We start from the raw sequence: 23675 nt of genomic DNA, 5'->3' as shown, positions 1-23675 counted from the left end.
TAGAATGCCCATAAAATCAGCAATTAACAAGTGTTTTGGTCTGGTCTGTCTATTATTTCCTCCTTGCAGCTGGGGCCAGAAATCTTAAATATATCATTTAACTCTTCTCCTTCTCTTAGGATTGTTTCAGAACATACATCCCTCCTTTTCCTAAATGTGATATCCCTTTCCATGCAGCTTTCTGAAACACTATAATATTCATTGGAACTACATGCTGAGGCTATTCTAGTTATTTTATAGTACAAGAGAAATATAACAATATTATTTTTCTAAATTTCCTAATATTCTTTAGGAAGAATATCATTATTCTATCATTACCCACAAACATCTATCAGCATAGGATTATTTTTTCTCCTCAGAAAATAACTACTATAGAAACATTTTTTGATGTGTGTGTAGATTTTCATTAACACAACCTGATCAACCAACCAACCAACCAATCAACCAACCAACCAACCAACCTATGTGCATTTCATGAGGGGATCTTCCTTTTGAACAGAGCTGATTCAAAATTAAGGCATACATATTCAAAAAATCCACCATGTCCTCATTATGTCTATGTAACTAGACATCAAAAACAAGACAAAAATTATATTGTCATATAGGCAAGAACCTGAATTACAAATCAGTCTCTTAAGCCTGAAGCCCATTGTTACATTTATCAATCATCTCATCTTTCCTTCATCATTGTTGCTTTAGCTGTTGCTCTTGCCATTCTATCAAAGTGATGCTCAAAGCAGATTATTATTATTATTATTATTATTATTATTATTATTATTTTTATTATTTTTATTTTTATTTTTATTATTATTATTATTATTATTATTATTATTATTATTATTATTATTATTATTTTAAGAAAAATAAGTAAAACAGTTGAAGTATAATTAATATAACCTGATAGAAATGCACAACACAATACAAAAGAGGACAGTAAAAATGTGTCTTGACTCTTTCAAAATAATAATAATAATAATAATAATGAGAAAAGAATGGCTATCTTTATCAGGGCTTAGTTATGCCAAAAGAGAATGGAATAAATCTCACTAAATTACAACATGAAGAGCATGGTAAGGAAATGTAGAATTTAAGATGAAGACTTCTGTTTATAGTCTTTGCAATAGTTGGTTTCCATAGTTGTTAAGGCTTTTATAGTACCTGCAATCAAAAGATTAGAATTGTGTCCTTTCATCTTTCTACTTTTTTCCAATTTAAGCCACCATAACTGTAGCAGTGTAGCATCTGCAGCAATTGCAGTTCTTCAGTAACTGTATTTTGTCTCCAAGCTTGATAAATAAAATGTGAACTCTGGATAATTTATGACACTCCTTATTTAATGTAAATTATATATCTCTTCAAAGGCTAGAAAATTTATTATCGGTCACTCCTATGTAGAATTTATGATTGTCTTTTTAACTGAAGGAGCTTCAAATAAGTGAGTCCAACTCTGCCTCAGAACAGTGGCAACAAGATACAGGAATTTCTCATGGTTAAGACTTTTGACATTCTGTTTCCTTTGGCAACATTTACACTTGTGTTTATAACATAATCACCCAAACAGCTGACAGCTTTAAATCTGGGAAGATTTATGGAATGTAGGGAAAGATTTAACAAAAACAACACTACTATGTCAACTCCCTGGTCTGAGATTCCAGCTCTACCTCGCTTCACTAAATTCAATGGAACCATTTCTGGAAGAGTTCCTATTTTAGAAACCAGAATATTGGGATTCCATCTATTTTAAAGGCCTTGGACATTGCAGAAATTGAAAAAAAAACTTTAAATGGGATATTAGAATAACTAGAACTTGTTTTCAATACCTGCTTAAAATTATCCTGAATGAAATAAACTCTATCAAGAATAGTCCTGCAAAAGAGAAGAGGCTTAGAACTTCTAAGAGAAACTAAAATGAAGTGTAAGCTTATTACAGGAGAAATGTTACCTTCATGTCAGTAGAAATAGGAAAATTGAAGAAAATGATCAGGTTCTTTAAAATGCTATCACTGTATTTTTTCCATGCAGCTTCTAACATCAGCTAGATTTGGAGCTTTTCATGATTAATGTCACTTTTGCCAAAATTAGTTGCTTGGGGAAAACTGTTTTAAAATGGTTCCTAATTTCCCTTTCTCCTTTGAATTTAATGGTTACTGAGTTTACTTGTGGCAAATATGTATTAATAAAGTTATTTTCTTTTAAATCTAAAAGACAGAAAAAAACTTTTCAATAGTGAGTTTCGGGTTTTATATAATCAAATGAGGCAACAAGTAGTAGAACTGCAAAATAATCACACAATAGCTCATTAAAGAATATTACATTCAAATGCACCCCATTTTCTTCAGTACATTTGTTTGTTAATTATATTTATGCTGTCCAACTCAGGATTGATTCTGAATGTGGTACAGGTTAAGCACACTTTAAAAATCTCCTAAAATACTGAACAAACACTGCATCCCAAATGGACAACTATCCAAGCCTGGGGTAGAAAGCTGGCTTTTAGTTTTAGAGCCTCTTTAAAGGCTTCCAGGACTGATGCTATTCCAGAAAGCAGGCAGAATGACAGAGAAATTTTGCTTCTTGGTTCCCATCAAGTGAAAATGCTTATTGAAAAGGAGCTGTCAGGGAGCTGTCTTATAAGTGAATCTAGTTTCAAATATCTGCTTCTTCAGCATTTAACCTTCTTCTGTATCACTCCCAAACAAAAGAATATATTCTGGAGGAGGTCTTCTTACTCTCCACTATATCCATATTTAGATTGTTACATATAATGATTATAGCTATTAGCCATGTGTTTTAAATCTTTAAAAATGTTAAAGATTTTTTTAAAAATTGTCTCTGTGTCTGTTAGTGCACTATCCAACTATCATTGGTGATGCATAGTGTACATTTATTCCTTCCTTCTCCTCCATTCTCCATTAACAGTTGATAAGATGATCATACAGCACTTGAGGATAAAGAAGCTCATGATGGCATAGCTTTTATAATTTTAAACCTCTTTGTAACATTAGATATGTTACAGGTAATGTTTGCACTTTGATGAAGAAGACAGCACATCCTACGCAAAGAATGCATTTGCTGACAAACATCATCAGTAAATAGTCATCCCTGAGAGAATGTACTCTTCAGCACATTATAATTCCAAAAGAATTGATACTGGATACAATGGCTAATATATATATATATATCAACCTAAGATTTCAGGAAAGCTATAACTAATATTTTCAGAAGAAGCATCCAAGCAACTAAAATGGATAGGTCTTTTATCTAAGGAAGGAAGCACTAAATGCTTAAAATTATACCTACCTGATGGTAATTCCTGATAGTAAGAGCTACAAATATGAAATGTTGAAAAGTGAAGCTTTGTGTTATAGTCAGAAGTAAAATAACATACTAATATTTACTCTTAGTTTATATAGCAGTTTTATTTTATCAAATACTTTTACAATCTTTATTTCAATGAAACTCACAAATGACTTACAAAAGTAACTGCTATGGCATACAATTAATACTTAACATTAGAAATTTATCACATGAGCTAATATTAAGAAATTATTAGTCGGAGGCTGTAAAATGGGATTCAAATAAATTTAAAGGCAATAGCACTAACCTTAACTAGCTAAAGCTCAAACAAAGAGAATGAAAATACAAAAAAGAAAAATATAGAGAATGTCATATAAAAAAACAGTAGGAAGGGTCCTGAAATGTCGTCCTATGCAAGACTTTTCTGATGCAAGATATCTTGTGTTATGTCATTTTTGATAAGAGTCCTTCTAGATTTTTATTTATAGCAAGCAAAGAAGGAAATAATTAAGGTCCACTTTCTGAAATTAAAATATCTTTATTTTTCTTCTTCATATCTGCACAAAAAACATGTGATTCTCACATAGGATCATGGCTGTCATTATAATGAAAGACAGGGGCTTTATTGATACATTCTAATGTTCGTTTTCTGTTCCACACCTATTAATGCAAAATATTGACATTATATTCAATATATGTGCCATTTGGATATATGTACTTTTGTGCACACACAAATAACACATGTGCATCAGAGGTGGGTTTCAGTAGGTTCTGACCAGTTCTGGAGAACCTGTAGCAGAAATTTTGAGTAGTTCGGAGAACTGGTAAATACCACTTCTGACTGGCCCTGCCCCCATCTATTCTCTGCCTCCCGAGTCCTAGCTGATCGGGAGGAAATGGGGATTTTGCAGTATCCTTCCCCTGCCATGCCCACCAAGCCATGCCCACCAAGCCATGTCGTGCCCACCAAGCCATCCCACGCCCATCAAGCCTCACCCACAGAACCAGTAGTAAAAATGTTTGAAACCCACCACTGATGTGCATGAGTGTATATATGGAAATCCATAGTGATATATTAATTAGAATATTGAGCTAGACTCAAGGAGATCCAGGTTTTAGCTCTCCTTTAGGTCCTTAGCCATGGGAGCCAACTGTGTGTCTTTGGTCTGCTCACTGTGTTTCTGTGTTTCAACCCAGTCTGTACTTGGCCAGCATAGTAGATTGTGGCCCTTAACTTTCAATGAACAGATTTTCATCCTGCCCGCAGTGGGCTTGATTCAAGATGATGATGATGATGATGATGATGATGATGATGATGAGTGTGTATATGCATGTCTGTGTATGTCTGTGTATTGATATATTAATTTTGATACTTTGTATGCTATTATATATTCCAGAGCTACTGGAGTACTGTATATGTATTTATTTTCAGCTCATAATTTCCTTTAGAATGAAGAACAGTTCCAGCAATTAGTTACTTATACAAACATTAACATGATCATCCTTCTTTGGAGCAGATGTGGAGAAGAAGTGTAAATGTGTTGGGTACCAGATAAAAATAGCCTGGCAATAGCACCAAGGCCCCAAAACTGCTTTTGTGAGCAAAACCCATTTTTCTTTTTACATTTTTTGCCAAACCCATTTTCATTTAGACATGATCAAATCATTTGACAGTGCAAAAATTAGAACAGGATTCTCCTGTCCAGGTGTACAAGCAATGATAATGACTATGAATGATGGAAGTAGAAGTCAAAAGAAAGGATTAGAGTGGAAGATACAGTCTTGGACATAGAACTAGCAGTTGCTCATCAGAGCTCTATCATCAATGTTATGCTAATAGCTGGTGATTGGACAACACCTAACAAATGGATTAACCTTTACTGTCATCATCTGGACCATATGATGAAAGTGGGGATGGAGCCTTAATCAATTTTTTGTCTTGTTACCTAACTTTCTATCTCCTTCTCTAAACTTCATTCCACAATTTGCTTCAGGAAATGAGGCCAATATGTATTTTTAGAAAGCAATCCATCTTATAATAAAACTGATAACCATAACATTAGAAAAAGGTTGGCCAGTGTATCTGCTTGTCTTGTATAGCTAAGGAGACTGACCACTGAGCCACTTCCGTGATTCCCTGATCAAATAGGTCTAGGTTCCAATGGTGATGGATCCTGTCCAAATATTGACTTCTAGAAGGACATTCAATGCACTTTTTCCTGGGCAATTCTATTTGTCAGTCAAAAGAAGAAGCCCTTACTCTCTTATTTTGCAATTTTGTGTTCATGCCAGGAAAAACAGGGATAACATATTCCAACTAGCACTTTATCTTTTCCTACCATCACCTCATTCACCTATTCTTCTCAGGTGGGCACACCTGAAATGGAAATATTGGTGCCTACAGATAGAAAACCTCTATAAAATGAGCATGCTAGACTCTTGTATGGATGTAAAGGAGAGAAAGAGAGAGGGAATTTCCTCTGCAATTGGGTGTTGGTCTTACCTGATATGCCCTTTCTGTGATAGGTGGGCATGGCAGTCATGCCTGGGAGTGACACAGCCCTGCTCCAATAGGACCAAGTCTGCTGAAAAATTCTTAAGTCCCGCCTTTTCCTGTGTAGTCCAGTTTTGAGACGAGGTAGATCAGCAGACTGTTGTGTCTGGAAAATTAGAACATACATGAGATTGCCACCCACCCCCATGTCTGAGAATGGCCCAAGAGGGAGGGTCTGACTGCCGTGCCCACCTATCACAGAAAGGGCATATCAGGTAAGACCAACGCCCATTCTCATGACAGTGGGCATGGCAGTCATGCCTGTGACATACCAAAGCCAATGTCCCATAGGGTGGGATCCGGCCGGACCCGGGCAGCAGTCTCCAGATGAATTCCTTGCAACACTCTCCTTCCAAATGCTGCATCAGCCAAGCCATAGGTATCCAACCTGTAATGCCAGATGAACGGAGTAGGAGAGGACTAGGTGGCTGCCCTGCAGACTTCCTCCAGGGGAGCCCTGGTGGACCAAGCTGCTGATGTGGCCATGCTCCTTGTGGAGTGTGCCGTAATATTCCAGGGAACCGGCAAGGCTTGGACTGAATATGCCGTAGCTATGGTAGCCCTGATCCACCGGCCAATGGCCGAAGAAGACAGCTTGGTGCCCATGGAAGCAGGCTGGAAGGCAACAAACAGAGCTTCTGTATGACGGAAAGAAGATGTGCGGGCAATGTAGATCTTAAGGGCTCTGCGAACGTCCAGAGTGTGCCATGTTCATTCTAGTCGGTGCCGAGGAGAAGGGCAGAAATTGGGAAGAACAAGTTCTTGCGATCTGTGAAAAACAGAGTTGATTTTGGGAATAAACGCCGGATCCAGACGAAGGACTACCTTGTCCGCATGAAAAATACACAGATCTTGTCGAACCGACAGGGCTGCCAATTCAGAAATCCAGCAGGCTGAGGTTATGGCTACCAGAAAAGAGACCTTGAATGACAGGAATTTGAGGTCCACCTCCCGAAGAGGCTCAAAGGCGTGTCTAGTGAGTGCTGACAATACCTTGGTAAGGTCCCAAGTAGGGAACCTGTGTATGACTGGAGGTCTGAGGTTTGTAGCTCCACATAAAAAACTGTGAATCAAAGGGTCTTTAGACAGAGACACAGCTGACAAGTAAGACAGAATAGATGAAATAGTCAATACCTGGCGCTTCAGAGTATTTGGAGAGAGACCAAAAGAGGAACCTTCTGGCAGGAAACCAAGGACTTGAACGACCGATGCTGAAGTGGGCACGATACTGTGCTGTCTACACCATCTGGAGAAAGCAGACCATGTGGTATCGTAAATGCGCGTGGTAGATCCGCGTCGAGAGGCTTGAATGGTTGCGATGACATCTGGTGGAACTGAGCCTCCATCAAGAGGAACCGCTCAATCTCCAAACAGCTAGCTGGAAGGACTGTGGATGAACTAGCCGTCCTTGCAGGAGTGATACCTGACTGTCTGGAATTTTGTGGGGCCACCGATAGAGACACTAGGTCTGCGAACCATGGATGACGAGGCCAATAAGGGGCCACCAGTACCAGTTCTGCTTTCTCGCTGATCAGTTTCCGGATCACCCTGGCTACAAGAGGAAAGGGAGGAAAGGTGTAGAGAAGGATTCCCTTTGGCCACGGGTTGCATAAGGCATTGACTGTTTCCGCTCCCTTGGCGGGGAAATGGGAAAAGAAATAGGGTAGTTGATGGTTGACTGCTGAGGCAAATAGATCCACTTGAGGATGGCCGAACCATTTGGAATGCTCCTGGAACAGACGAGGATGTAGGCTCCACTCTGCTGGGTCGATCGTAGTGTGGCTGAGGGAGTCCGCTTGAATATTGGACACCCCCGAAATGTGTTCTGTGCGGAGAGACATCAGGTGGGACTCGGCCCAGAGCCCCAGCCGAAGAGACTCCTGAAGAAGAGCTCGGAAATGGGTCCCTCCTTGTCTGTTTATGTGAGCTTTGGCCTTCAGCAATGCCCTGGCGAATGGCCATAGAAATGAGGGAGGCTAAAGCAGGAGAAATTTCTGAAATATCTTGGGCAGAAGTAGAATGATTACCCCCCCACGCACACACACAATTTCAGAACCTGAAAAGTCAGTCAGAGCAACATCCTGAGATTCAGCTTGAATAATCCTGGACTCTGCTGTGGATATTGGAAAAACAGTGGAAGCATCTGCCAAATTTGTATCACCTTGCAAGGATCTATCTGGAGATAGAGAAGGAGTATGAGAAGCCTGAGATCTAGCAGCATGAGTTTCTGTGCGAGAGCCATTACAGAGAGGGTGGGGGCCTGGGGAGGGCCTAGGGCTTTGTTCTTATCAGCTTGAGCCTTTTTAAAAGCCCTTTCCATGGCTCTATGGCATCTTTAGAGGATTTAGATCCTTTAGAAGCGGATGAGTGAGCTACTTTAGCAGCAGGGTGTGTGTGGGAAGAACAGCCCTCCCCTGGATCAGGCCCATGCTGCTGCTTTCTTTTTGATGACTTGTGAGAAGCCTTAGAATGAATAGTGTTGGCCATTTTGAATTTACCAGTTTCACTTTCCAGATATTCTTAAAATTACAGAATCCTCCCACAGCACAAATTGGCACAAACAATCACAAATTAAATAATCACAGGCTCCAGGGGATTGAAAACTCCCAAATTCTTGCAGTTCCAATGTTCCTTGGGAAATGCTGCATTCTCTAGCCGTCCGTCTTGACGCGACACTCACAGGCGTGGTAAAAAACTTCACGCCAAACATCTGTAGAGCCGAAGCCCTTAAAACAGCTCACAGGCCTTCAAACTCTTCAAAAACAGTTTCAAACGCCTCCAAATGCCTCCAAACTCTTCCAAAACAAATATTAAGGGTTTAGAATGCCACGGAGCAAGCTCGTGGGTGGAAAATGCCTATGGATCTACCAGCCGGCAGATCAAAGCTGCTGAAGCGGCTCAGAAAGGTTTCTGGCACAAAGCCTTTCTCTCTCTAGCAATAGGCAATTCAGAAATTAAAATAAAACAAACTAAAATAAAAAAGCAGAGTAAATACCCTTAATTAGAGAAGAGAAACTACAGACACGACTGTCCCAGAGAAGACCGAGTCGAAAAACTGGACCACACAGGAAGAGGCGGGACTTAAGAACTTTTCAGCAGACTCGGTCCCATTGGAGCAGGGCTGTGTCACTCCCAAGCATGACTGCCGTGCCCACTGTCATGAGAATCTAAAATTTCTCTGAAAATCTAAAAAATGGATGCCTAAGATTTCTATAAACTCTTTTGGAGTATTGTCATTCCCACTCCCAGCTTGAAGAAGATTGTCATCCCAATATAGCTAGTGCCTATGTATCTCTATCTCTCTCATTCTCTCTCTCTCTCTCTCTCTCTCTCCCTCCCTCCCTCCCTCCCTCCCTCTGCCACAGTTGACATAGTAGTAGTGATGCAATGTCACTGGAGGGTCCAGAAACATCAGTTTGGCAAGCTTTACTGAGGGGCGGGGACAGAAAAAGAAAAAGTAAAAAAAAACTTTCATTCAGAAGACTTATAGCATATACTTATAGTATAGTTAAGGCATTTATATTAATCTAGCAGTTTGAAACATGCAACTACAAATAGATTAATAGGTACCACAGTGGGAAGTTGACAGCATTCCATGCACTTTTGGCATATAGCCAGGCTGGCAACATAACCACGGAAATTGTCTTTGGACAATGCTGTGTCCCTCAGCCAAGAAACAGAGATGAGCACCATCCTCTAGACTAGAGTCAGACATGACTGACAGGAAACCTTTATCTTAGTTTTTACCGGTAGGAAACTGGATAATGTATTGTGAACATTGATGTCTCCATTTCTTTTATTTTTAACATAAATAAGTGACTTGTTGTATTTTCTTCTTTTAATCACACTTGTTATTCTCAGTGGAGTCATTTTATTATTTTTCTAATTTCCTATTCAAACCAATGTCCAACATTTGAATAATTCCCCAGATTTTGATGCAGTGGACTCATTCATGCAACAGCTTGAATCATTCTGTGCTTTTTTCTCATACATTTCTGCATAACTCTGGAAAGTTGTTGCTATTTTAATTCTGATATTTTAATGAGTCATCTATGTAGTATTGTCCATACTAAGGCCCTGAGCTACACCCTTGATTCTAAAATTAATTATTAAAAAAAGACATTTTGAGTTTATAGTCAATGTCAGTTGTCTGAACTTTGAGCAGAAGATGTATCTCACACAATAATACAACCGTTACCTTAAAGTCTCTACTACTATCTTATTTTATTATGGATACTTCATAGCTTCTTCTACAATTTGTACCATTTCCTATGTTTTGGATTCCCCCCGCCACTCAGAATATAAAAGATATTCTGTGGAACTATGCTTTATCATAAACCCTCAATACTCTTGACATTTCTTAGACATTTTGTCTGAGAAGGGATGGATATCAAATTTATATTTTGCTGATAAAGAAATAAAGGGAAATTAGTATAGATCTATTTCAAGCTATTTAGCTATCATCAGCTAGCCATATCCTTACTTGGATTCAAACTTGGGCTGCCTACATGTTAGGCAGTTGTATTAACTTCTGAGCCACAAGTTCTGCTCCATTCATCAGCTTGAGCCAAGGTAGAAATTAAGTGTTTTTCTATTGAAGCACCTGATCTACCCCAGCATGTGGGAGGGAGCATTCTGCATCCCTTTCGCCTTTCAGCTCCAATCCAGGAGCCCTTTTCTTTGGAAATTTTGTTCAAAAAAAAAATGTTAGGGGAATTTGATGTTGACTCTAAATCAACTATAGAGGATTTTTTTTCTGTATGCACATACCTATATGCTATGCAAAAACTAAAATGTTTTAAGTTTGGAGTACTATAAGTAGCATTCAAGAAACAGTTTGAGTCCTATTTGTTTCAGGCATATCTCCTCCCCACACCCCACACCCATAAAAAGAACCAGATCTTTAAAAACTTATTTTCAAATGTGAAGAAATCTTTTTTTGTATAAAGCAATTTTATTTTTGCTGATTTTTTTACTTTTGGTTTTTGGCTGCCTTCCAGTGAACCAACATGGCTGTTTATGATGCAAAGCAGTTAGAAATAAAACATTTGTAGCAGCTTTCTTGGGATAAGCATAAAAAAACCAAGCCATACTAAGAACCAGCAGACAAGATATCTCAGTATTTTTTTAGAGGCAGAAACACCTCTTTCTAATGAGTAAATTGAAGAACAAACAAACCAAGTCCTTCTATAATTTCCTCCCTCCCCCCAACTCCCAATAAATTGTTCTTGTAATTGACAATGCTTTGGGGAAAAAAAAGATTGTTTGCATGCTGGAAGAGGATATTATATGTGAACATAATCGATTTTGATTGTTTTTTAAGTATAATTGGTCCTATAAATTCAGTAGCGTCTTGCTTCAGTTACATGATGTATTAGAGACACATTAAATTGCAGCAGTAATAAGATGATTGTCTTCTTGGCTACCTTGTTAGAATGAATATGAAGTCATATTTATATTTCTATTCTGGTTAAATTTCAGCATTAAAGATGATACAATAGCCTGAGCACATATTACAAATGAGTGTGAGAGTGGTTCTCGTAATGCATTTAAATACATACTTTTAAAAGTAATGTGTTGGTTTTGATATAATTTGGGACATGGAAATATCTGAAATTTACCAGTATATCAGTATATTTATTTTCTGGAGACTTGACAAAGTAAATTCAGCCTTTCAGTTTGTGCTCCACCATTTTATTTATTTATTTTGTAAGCTCATATTTCTTCTTTCCAAGCAAACTGCATGTCAATATTGACCTTTATGAAAAAGTGCTTCCTCAACTCCTCATCTTCCAAGTGGTTTGCCTTTCTTTCCCACAATCCTTTAGCTGATATTGCTAGGAATTATGAAAGTGATGACCAACACAAATAGAGATATCTGAAGTGACACAATATTAATACATTTGTATGGTTTTTAACATTGGACTCTCAGAGTCTGTAATTAAGAGGTTAAAAGGACGGTGTGAGAGCTCAGAGGTTAAGATGCTGGGCTTATTAGCTGGAAAGCTAACACCTGGGTTTTGAAACCTGATTCCTGCACAATAAGATCCCATTACTTGCCTCAGCTCCTGCCAACCTAACAGTTCAAAAATATGCAAATGCAAGTAGATAAATAGATACCGCTTCAATGGGAAGGTTACTGCATTCCGTATTTTCATGCTGGCCACATGTTGATGGAAATGTCTCTCATACAACTCAGGGTCCCTTAGCTGAGAATCAGATATAAGCACAATTCAATTGAAGGTATCCAGTCAATCATGACTGGATACCTTTAGGGAAACCGTTAGCCTCTTTATTTCACTGAAAATATTCCATCAGATTTATATCTATCTGGCAATCACTTTCAAGAAACCCTTCCCTTCCCTTCCCTTCCCTTCCCTTCTGTTCCTTCCTTCCTTCCTTCCTTCCTTCCTTCCTTCCTTCCTTCCTTCCTTCCTTCTTTCCTTCCTTCCTTCTTTCCATCCATCCATCCATCCATCCATCCATCCATCCATCCATCTACCATGCATGTACTGCCAGTATCATCTTACAATTTGTGTTCTCTATCATAACAACACATACATCAAAGGGAATAATTTAGAATTTATGAATAAAACACATATCCATCCAGATACTGCAGGATTTATGTTCAATATTTGAACAACTGTTGAAATAGGCAACAACAATGAAGCAGAAAGACATATCTCTGATCTCTCCATTAAGCAATATTAATGGAATGGTAGTGAAGTTTAACAGATATTTATTTATTTTAAATAACAACAGAAAAAGAAAGAAAACATACATAAAATTATAATGCAAATACATACTTTCCAAAAGTGGGTAAAAAATACATGAAAAGTGCTTAAAATGCAAAAAAAAATATGAAAAAGCAAAGTATACTACATCATAATAATAGTTATCAATTATAATTTTATATGTAATGTAAATATTTTTCAAGTGCAGGCATATTAATTTCTAATACATGTTTTTATTTGCATAAAAACAATATAATTTTACATTTATTTGTTTACTACAATGTACATGTTTCTCAATCTTGACAAACTGAAAGCATCTTCAAATGATAAAAATGCAACAGTGAAATAGAAATCATCATTACCAACAAATCAAAATAGCACCTTAAGGACCAACTATATCATCCAATCCATAATATGAGGATCCCTCTTCATCTATTCCAAGGCTCTGCATAAGAGCCAAGTTTTAATGTCGTTCAGGGTAAAAAAAACTGATTAGGGTGGGTGCCAACCTAATTTTGGGAGGTATGCTGTTTAAAAACAAAAAGACGATTCATTGTTTTGCAATGGCATTGCAACTAATTTTTATAGAAATCCTAGGTTTTCTAATCTGAGTAGAGACTCTTTCTTGAAGAATTCTTAGCTGTTGAAGAGAAATGCAAAAGAATTATCACTGAATCTAACAGCCCACCATTCACTAAACAAGCATCTTAGATTGGAGTAACTGAATATGTGCACCCTAGAGGACAAAAGGAAAAGCGGGGAGACATGATTTAAACCTTTAAATATTTTAAGGTGTGAAGAAGGTCCTAAAAGACAGTACTTTCAATAATAAGCAAAAATCAAGAATGTGTGAGCATAACCTCAAACTGACAGGAGGGAAGTTCAAAAGCAATATTCAAAAGTATTATGTCACAAAAGAATAATGGAAGCTTGAAACCAACTTCCAGCCAGGTAGTGGGTCAATCCTTGATAACTGAGTTTAAACATGCTTGGGAAACATGTCTATCTTCTGACAAAAATCAAAAGATAAAAATAATAAGATCTGTAATACCATCAAACATCCATGTCTGCCTATCCCAGGTCCTTGAAAAGGACTCAATAGGTAGACAAAATGCCAAATCCAGTCTGAACATCTGGCTGACTTGTGCAACAACCCAAAAATAAAAATAATTTAAAATAATAAGTGAATTCAAAACAAAACAGTAAGGAGAAAAGCTCAAAGAGCAAACTTGATGGATGACTAAGCTTTTCTCTGCCTTCAGTTGTCTATGTTTCTAGCTATCAAACTAAAAAAAGAGTCTTTACCAGGAAAAAAATGCAACATAAATTTATATTTGATTTTTGTGCATTTTGCTTGCTCTTTTAGCACACAGATTAATTAATTGATGTTTTATCTTAATAAAATGTTTCATGTTATAAATGTTGTCAAAATTCATGCTAATATAGTTCAGGAAAGAATGCTCAGACCTCTATTACTCTCAAACCCTAAGTATGAAAATTACAGAACAGCCCCCAATAGAGCTAAATCAAGACAGGAGATAAAAATTATTATATTTTTCCTCTGTAAAATGGATATCTCTAAGATGTCCATGAACATCCATAATTCCATAATAAACTGGGAATGGTTCTTTTCAGTTTCTCTTCTATCTACATCAATATGGACCCATTGGATGGCAGACAATACATACCAGTCATATTAGTATGGATACGTGTGTGTGTGTGTGTGTGTGTGTGTGTGTGTGTGTGTGTGTTTATGAAAATACGACTTCAGTAACAGAGTTGTCAATGCCTGGAATGCACTACCTGACTCTGTGGTTTCTTTCCCAAATCCCCAAAACTTTAACCTTAGACTGTCTACTGTAGACCTCACCCCATTCCTAAGAGATCTGTAAGGGGCGTGCATAAGCGCACCAGCGTGCCTACCGTCCCTGCCCTAATGTTTTCTTTTATTCATATCCTTTTCATGTATTTATAATTATGTATCTGTCATAAAATACATGTTTGACAAAATAAATAAATAAAATAAATAAATGAATGAATGCTGCTACTGAGCATCCCATGCTTTTCATTAGGATATAAGCACTCAGACAATAGAAACTGAGTGTTCTAGTATTTAATTGTAAAACCTTTCCACTTGATTTGACAGAAGATATGCTAATATTTCTTAAAACATTTTTCAGACCAGATACATATGAAAAATAAAAAAAATATCACTAATATTTTGCTACTACATTTGAAGAACAAAGTAACTATGAATATGTGTTCTCCATAAAAATTGTGATTGATTACAAAAGGAATGAGACTATAAGAAGTTTGCTTTGACAAGAGAATGAAAGAGTTCTAACTGGCAAAATATCACAATCAGATTTAGTCAAGTCACATTCTTATTTAAATTTGCAACCCAAACATGAGAGGGCTAATTGCAAAATTAGTTGGATAATGCTAAGAAAACAAAATCTGAGAGTATTAAAATATCTGAAAAATAAATGCAAATATTTAAATGATCATTTAAGAATTAATATAAGCAAAGGATTTTTTTCTGTTATTAACAAGTCTTCATTTCTTTGTTTTTCATTATAGGGGAGATACTATTTGCATTCAGGGATTGATGGATTCATCCATTTCTGGTCCAATTCAGTTGTATATATCTTCACTGATAGGTTTCTCTATCCTGTTGTGAAATAAATTTGCTGCTTCTGTTGTTCTGCTGTTGATCGTATTGCATAAAGCTGAATATATTATTTTACAAACTACATTTTATATGTAATGTAATGTATCCTGTAATGTTTTGAATGAATTTTAACCTGAGACATATGTAAGTATTATTTTCAGAGATGATTTTTGAATTATATCCCCTTATTCATGCTTTCCCTAGCTTGTCATTTAACTTTACACTATGTATTGCATGCATTGCCAACCATCGCATATATTTCTCGAAGTAATATGCAAAAACAGTAGATTATAAAAAATTGCAAAAGGGGGTACAGTTCAGAATTCTGGGATAAATGCATAGATAAATTCATAAAAGCAAACTAATACACAAATAGAAACATTAATAGTTTCAAAAGCTAAATTGACAGGTCTATCAACTTTAATACACTTTTCTGCCATCTTACCCTTTCAAAAAACTAAGGAAATATGTTAATATGAGGTAACTGTATTATGGTCTGACTATTGGTTTGGGAACAACAAAGTGAGTCAGTTTGATTTTAAAATGTAAATTACAGTCAAATACTTAATGTTTGCATGTAAGCAGTAACATGGCTTGTCCCATTCAATTTAACTTCCAAAATACCCAGTTTTCATTCTTTTCTGAAAGAGTACTTAACGAATTAATCAAGGAAGCGACTTCAGCATTCCTATATGCCAGAGTTCTGATATAAAATGGTATGCTATATGTTTGATAACTAATATATGAGACAAGAGGAAGAACCACAGAGTGACTCTATTTTTCTATTTCTTAGCTTCTGTATTTGACTCTTACCGTAAAGGCCCAAAGCCAGAAGCTCTGTGGGTCAGAAGGATAGAGAACAGCCAAAGGCAAAAGAATACAGAAGGCAGAGTATCACTTTTCAGTGGCTAGATCTCACATAGGCTGTTCTTTTAAGAAAAGAGATTGAAAAAAATCAATAACCAAGTAGGGTGATTGCTGTTGGTTTGTGGTTTGCCTACCATAAACCATAATCAATATTTACTAGAGCAGTAATATACTTAGGAAACTATGGCACCACTGTGATGAAGGAGCAAGGAAGCGAAAATGGGCATTTAAGGTCTTTGGAGGGAAATGGCAGCTTCTTAATGATCATTTGGATACTCTCAGGTTTCTTTCTTCATTTATTCAGAGAGACTTCATTAGTGCTTAAATCACAGAATGGGGAGGGAGGAATCCCCAGTTTGGAGAGACTCTGAGTTAATATATTTAGTGGCTAGACAGTTCAATTCCTTGGTTCAATATCTGCCTGCTGAAAATTTCTAATATTCAAAGCAGGGAAGTTGAATCCATCTTCATGGCTCCACTTTGTCATTTTTATTGTGAGATACAATGCTCTCTCCAATTTAGATTTACTGTTTTAAATGCTCCTTTGAAGGAATCCAAAAATAGTTGCATGGTTATGAACGTAATACATGAGCTACTGCCCATGTCCCTACTGAGAATTAACAGAGTAGGCACAGGATGTGCAGATAAATAATAGGTATTATCTTACCTTCCCAATACAAATGAAAATATTCTTTCCAAAGCATAATAAAAACATAATACTATGCACAATGAGAATGGCATGCATAGGAAAGCTAAAAGAATCCTGAAGATCAGATTCATCTATTCTATATATCCTTTAACTCACTAAACTCAACTATTACCGATTGTTTCATTGTCGAAACAAAGTGCACTTTACTCTACTACATTCAAAGATCCAGTGAGGCCATGAAATACATTTATTTCTCTTGGCAGACATTCCCTTATGTCCAAAGCTTTATCTAAAAATCACAAAAGGATTCAGCTTTTAGTGGATTTTGGAGGGCTTGAAGATAATGAGTCTGGGCAAGGAAAAGTAAGATCGAAGAATTAAAGAAGAAATAGAACTCAGACTGAAAAGGAAAATACTGCAGAAGATTTTTTTGTGTGTGTGCTAATTCCTTCTTTCTGCCAGGTGTGTTTTCTCTGCCTGCCTGTTATATTGGAAGAAGAGGTCAGAGCAGAGCACAAATGCTTCAGAAAAGCAAAGCAAGGAAAGAGCAGGCCAGCATTGTTGACTCTTCAAGTTTCCCTCTAATCTCTTTGTAGTTACAAAAAGTCCTACTGTGCAGGTGGTAATATAGCAGCAATGCTTTCCCCCCCCTCTGTGCTCACTTGTTACAAGAAGCAGCTACCGCACTGAGAGGAATGCGGTGCTAGAGGGCAGAACTGCACCGGCTATAGCGTATCCCATTCATAAACATGTCTTTTTGAATCTCCGAAACTCATCAGGAAAAGGAAGGAAATTTTTCAATTTTAAGAAATTATCATGGTTAAACACACATACACACATACCCACAAACAAAGAACACAATGACATTTCTCCCTGCAGGCATATTGAAAGTAGAATGGTAATGCATGCTTAAAAACAAATTAAATGCTGCTGCCCTAGCAAAGCCTTAAATACTGGTCTGATTAAAGTGGAGACGAAATGGTTTCTGCCATCCTGTTGCTCAACAATCAATTATTTCCCATATCCTCAGCCCCATCTCCTTCTCTTTCCTTCTTTTCCTCAGCTGGATTCTCACTTCCTTTGCTCTTGCTATTATTTCCTTTTCCTTTCCAGCAGTATGCAGAATTCTTTTGCACTTCCTGCTGGGAATGAATATGAGTATTTGCTCTCAGCAGAACTAATGTGGGATGAATATTAATGAGAAAGAAGTCTGGTTAATGCTCCCTTATAAAATAAAATGAGTTACAGTTTTTCTAAAAATGCAAAGCATTTGGGATTGTCAAACCAGGATTGTCAAACCAGATGGTGACTGTGTATGAAATTTCCAGGTGAAGGGAATGTTGTTTATTCAACAAATTGGACTACATTAATCCTACAAGAAATATTAGATTTCTTAAATGTCTTTTCTGCCTCTCAAGCAGTAAAATTACTCACCTTCTATTGTTGAAATATGATAAGTCAATATCAATTTCAACTGTGGTTATTGGTGTTATTAGGGTAACAGGTTTAGTTTGGGACGTGTTGAATAGTAACACGAGAAATTGCAGCCATATATATGGCTCATTTCTGATTTTTGCCAAACTCTTTTGCCAGAATTCCTTAGACCAATTCAAAATACCAAATTTTCTTTCTTTATGATAAACTAAAATAACGTGACAAAAAGCTTTACAACTGTTCATTTATTGTAGATTTTTATATCTCCCAGAGAGTATACTATAGCACTTGCAGAAAGAGATTTAATTCAGTATTTCTAGAGCACTCCTTGTAAGTCTTTATAACTGAACTGGGCAAAGTCACAATCCCTGACCACTGGTAGAAATTGATCTGCCACTGACTATTGACAGAAATTGATGAGAGTTAAAGTCCACTGGTACATCTCTGTTACCTTTTCTTGAACCCAATCTCTGCTACCATACAACTTACTTAAATGGATTTTAGGAATGGTGGTAGAGGGAGATCAGATTCATACAGTCTTCCCACACACCCACACACCCACCCCATAGGAGATTGTCAATAGACAGAGCAAGGTTTTCTTTCTGATGAAAGGGTTTCTGTGATCTTTATAAAAGTCATTCTTTCATCTTGTGCTGATACATAAGTCCATTCACAAGATGGACATTCTTCCATCTTGTGCTGATACATAAGTTTCAACATAAGTCCATCCATCCTCATCCATTCAGCCCAAATGTCCACACAAAGCAGCACTTTTAAAGAAATCAATATGTATGAACACATGAAAACCATAAAAGGTTTGCACTGAGTCTAGAGTTAGGTGTTAAAAGAACCATGAAGTTACAACCACTCAAAGAATCCAGCCACTCAAAGAATCCAGAAATTCGTAGCAGTTGACTATGTGATAGGCCCAGAGTCTTATATGGAAACAAAACAAATGTATTAACAAACAGTTAGTTATTAGCAAAGAAGTCCCCTCCCTGTCTGCAACCCTGCCAAGACCGAGTGGCTGTGGGTACCGGCATCTCGGTCCGAAGGAGAGGTTCCATTGTTGACTATAGGGGGTGAAGTTTTACCCCCTGTAGACAGGGCATGCAAATTGGGTGTCCTCCTGGACTCACGGTTGAGTTTAGAAGACCATATAACAACTGTGACCAAGGGGGCATACACCCAGATTCGTCTGGTGCATCAGTTGCGTCCCTACTTGGACCAAGATGCCCTACGCAGTTACTCATGCGCTAGTCATCTCCCGTATTGACTACTGTAACACTCTCTACATGGGGCTGCCCTTGAGGACCACTCGGAGGCTTCAGCTGGTACAAAATGCAGCTGCGCGGGTTGTGATGGGAGAATCCCGATACTCCCATGTAACACCTCTCCTGAGCGACTTGATTGGTTGCTGGTTGCCCTCCAGGTGAGATTCAAGGTGCTGGTGATGACCTATAAAGCCCTATATGGCTTAGGCCCAGGATATTTGGCGGACCACCTGCAGCCAGCAACAACTTCCCATCGCCCGGTTCGCGCCCATAGGGAGGGCCTGCTCAGGGTGCCGTCAGCTAGACAATGTCGGCTGGCGGTCCCCAGGGATAGAGCCTTCTTTGTGGGCATGCCCACCCTCTGGAATCAACTCCCCTTGGGGCTCCGGTTGGCCCCTGAGCTTCGCACTTTCCGCTGCAAATTAAAAATTTAAAAACAGTCCCTCGGCCTGGACTGATGAGGTTTATATGGATTTTTAACTTCTATCTGGTTTAATTAGGTATTTTAACTTTGTACTGTGGTTATTGTGGATTTTACTGTTGTGAGCCGCCCTGAGTCCGTTGGAGATAGGGCGGCATATAAATTAAATAAAATAAATAAATATGACCTTAACAGATTTGGCTTTGCAGACCTTAGTTAATGTGTTTGTGCATAATGTGATTGTACATTGATATACAATCGATCCCCTTCTCCCTGCCTTCTGTTCTTGTATAGCAGGTGATATATGCATAATCTTTGCTTCGTGTCCCAGCATCCTGTTGGTATTCTCAAAGGGTTCTCTTGGCATTCAGGCTAATTTCCACCGTGTGCGTGTTCCACTCACTGCTGAAGAACTGGCACAGACACAAATGAAGAATTAAACAAAAAGTCCTCTGTATCCAGGGAATCTGGAAAGCTGCTTGTCCTCAGTTGCACCAGGAATCAAAGAGGCATGATTTTCTATCTCAGAATCAAGCAACTTCTTCACCTTAAAAAGAATTTAAGATTCTTTCTTTATTTTTAGGAATGCTTTCTTCTGAATTATGAAAAATACCACCATCAACATCCAGCTAAATCTTTGAAACCAGAAGGCTGGATGGCTGTACATAATGAGATTTGTTCATCTTATCTGTTTCATCATTCATCAATACTTTCTTTTCCAGAAAGCAGAAGGTAGAAATATGTTAATCAAAGTATGTTACATTATGATTGCAATAAGAGGCACATACCGTACAGTCTACAGGGAAAGGCGGAAAAACATTGGAGCACAGAGCTGTATATGCCATCATATATGGTAGTCGTTTAATCTTAAACACAGTATATTGTCATCACTTTTGAAGAAATAAACCATTTGATTCCTTTATGTGAGGTTTTGAGGGAGGTTATTGTATCATTTGCCTCAGATAACAAAACATGCATATAGCCTGTACCAATAATACTGGATTAGAACAGTGTGACTTTGTGTTTGTCACAGTTTCTCAGACAAATCTACTCTACAGCACTGATGTTAATATATAATTAAGAAAGAACAGCTAAGCTCAGAATCTGGAACTGTGAGGATATCATCATAATGCCCCAAAGAAGGAATGTCAGAAGGATTAGGAGAATTTGTAGCAGCAAGATATAGGGAGTGTCATTACTTACCAGAGTTGAATCTCAAGTACATTTCAAATGTAATATTTCTTATATTAGCCTTCCCAAGTAATGTATTATGGTTAGACATTCCCAGATCTAGATATAGATTACATCTGGGAGGTAGAAGACATCTGAAGGCAACCAGTTTGGAGAAAGTTCTCCTAGATCTTACCATGTCTAAGCCTACCCTGTTTCTTATAATGCAGGTCCCCATCACATAGTGAGAGCTCTCAATGACTCCTTCGCACAAAAGTTCATTAACTCAGAGCCTGTGACAAATCTTTCCACCTGTGCTTGGAAAATGCCATAAAAAACCTTCATGTGTTACTCTCAATGTGTGACAACATTCAGAAGTAGCTTCCTCCCAGGAATAAAACTGCCAGAAGGACAATCTGCTTAGCAAATAAGTCAGTAGACTCCCAAAAGGCAGATGGCATGGTCATGGCAAATGAGAGGAGGGGTAAAATAACCAAGTCAATTACAATTAATGCAGTGTGGTAAAAGTATTAGTTCTGGTGCTGTAGGTCTGTGTATTAGAGCTGGAAAGTGGAATGAAAGAAGGGGACAATGACAATTTAGCCAGCAAAGCGGGCATATTGGCTCTCTTTTTTTCTACCCATCTCATTATTTCTTAGGTTCCTTTCACCCTGCATTCCAACTCTGAGGAATTTGGGGCAAATGAGAGATATGGAACAGCCAGGAGAATATGTAGCATGGAAAATATAAAATTTGCATTCTCCTAGTAGCTTACTTCTCTTCCTGTACTTTCAGTAATGTACTTATTAGAAGTTTGCTAGTGCTGGGAAAGTTTAAAAAAGCATTCCTTGAAATCAACACCCTTTGTCTTTAAATCATCCTTGTTATTCTGCCTTTTTTGTCTGTCAACAATTCAGTCATTAAAACAAAATGAATACAAAATTAGTATTAATGGACAATTATCATTCGCAAAGAGCTTTTATTTGTAGTTCCCATTTTACTCTTTTTTTAAAAAAATAATAGAATCACATTTTAAATTTCAGCATGATTAATAGAGCTTAATCCTAGAAAGCAAGCACATGTACTTTAAGATTCAAGTGTTGTGCATAATGGTAATATTTAGGAATGTTTTCATTACTTTAGGCTATGGGTGTCAAACTCACAGCATCACATTGTCATCACGTGATGTTTCATAACATTTTTCTCCTCCGCGGAGCTGAGATGGGTGTGGCCTGCACATGATGCATCAGGCCCATGGGCTGCCAGTTTGATACCCCTGCTGTAGGCCCTCTAAACTTATATCTTCTTAAGTCGAGATTAAAAAGTTGTTGGAAGGTTCACTTTTCTAGACCATCTCCAGAAGCTTCTCATTAGTACTTTTCTTATTACCTTTACTTCTCTAAGGTAATAAGGTGCATTTCTTTTCTCTTTACAACAATGTCCATTGTCCTCTAGATTTTCGCAGATATACTATCTTCCTGCTTTTTAACAGATCACATCCCTCTCCTAATTGCTGATATATCAGCAAGATTTCTGATTGATCCTGGCTTTCATGAAGGAATTTTTACTGGGAAACAATGAAATTAGGATGAGATATGAACCTTCTCCCAGATATATGTGAAAGAATTATAGTCTGCCTGCTGGTAATTTCTTAACAAGAATGTATGTTTTTCTCCCAAACAGCTACTGTGCATGAAAGACTATTGTTTTTTTCCTTTGCCTTGCTTTAAGTAAGTAAGCACATTCTTAATGTTCATGCTGATCTAAGAATTCTTCTCATAACTTACTGAAAGTGGAAACTCTCTGGTTCTATTTAGAACCAAGTCAGTTAAAGACTTAAAAATGGCTTCATTAATAGTAATATTTCATTTTCATGGTCTTAGTGCTCTGTAGGACCCAGCCTCTAGACAGTTTATGGGTCAAAGTATGTATAAATGTAAAAAATGTCTTAATTCAATAACTAGATTAGCTATGAGATATGTGTGTGCCAATGCAAATGTATTTATTAGAATTGTTTCCAGAAATAAAGCTAAAGATTTTATATATCCAATTATCATTGAATGGAATTTCTCAAAGTACCTTTTGCTCATGCTAACACATTAGGATAGGAGGATGGCAAGGCATTTACTAATTTCAGTACAGCTCAACAGAAAGGGCCTAACTTGCATCTCCACTTCTTTTCAAAAAGGAGATATTTCCAGTCTTGTCTTTCAGAAATATTTCTTCTGACACTTCATTCTACCGAAACAAAATGAGGATCAGCATATCCTGCAGGTATTTTGAAAAGAAGCATGGGGAAAGAGAAAGGGGCCATACATAGCAAGGAGTCACCAACCTAACCTTCAAATAAACTTTCCCATTAAGGACAGAAACACTGATTTGTGGGAAGATGAAAAAAACAAGAAGGTGGACCTATGGAGATCATAAAGTGAAATAGGAATTAAAGCAAACTGATCAAATATCTAAGTTGCATAGAACATTTTCCAAGAACCAATATATTTTCAAAGGTCCATTCTAGCAGCAAAACTCTGCTCTGGAAAAATCCTGGATCCTAAGCAGCTAAACTGAATCAATTTATTTAGGTTCCTTCTTCAAGGATTAATT

General features: G+C 37.4%; 1 long non-coding RNA gene across 1 annotated transcript in view; it reads left to right on the top strand.

Annotated features, from left to right (window-relative positions):
* LOC117662322 (uncharacterized) overlaps positions 1-15453 on the top strand; it is a 75220-nt gene extending 59767 nt beyond the window's left edge. Inside the window, exon 3 of the long non-coding RNA XR_004590322.3 lies at positions 15166-15453. This is a non-coding gene — a long non-coding RNA (uncharacterized LOC117662322). The remainder of the gene's footprint in view (positions 1-15165) is intronic.
* The last annotated feature ends 8222 nt before the right edge of the window (positions 15454-23675 follow it).

Source organism: Pantherophis guttatus, chromosome 5 (assembly GCF_059756535.1).
Source record: "Pantherophis guttatus breed Tessera chromosome 5, ASM5975653v1, whole genome shotgun sequence".
NCBI classification, from domain to species: domain Eukaryota; kingdom Metazoa; phylum Chordata; class Lepidosauria; order Squamata; family Colubridae; genus Pantherophis; species Pantherophis guttatus.
This window is presented reverse-complemented; position numbering and strand designations above follow the sequence as displayed.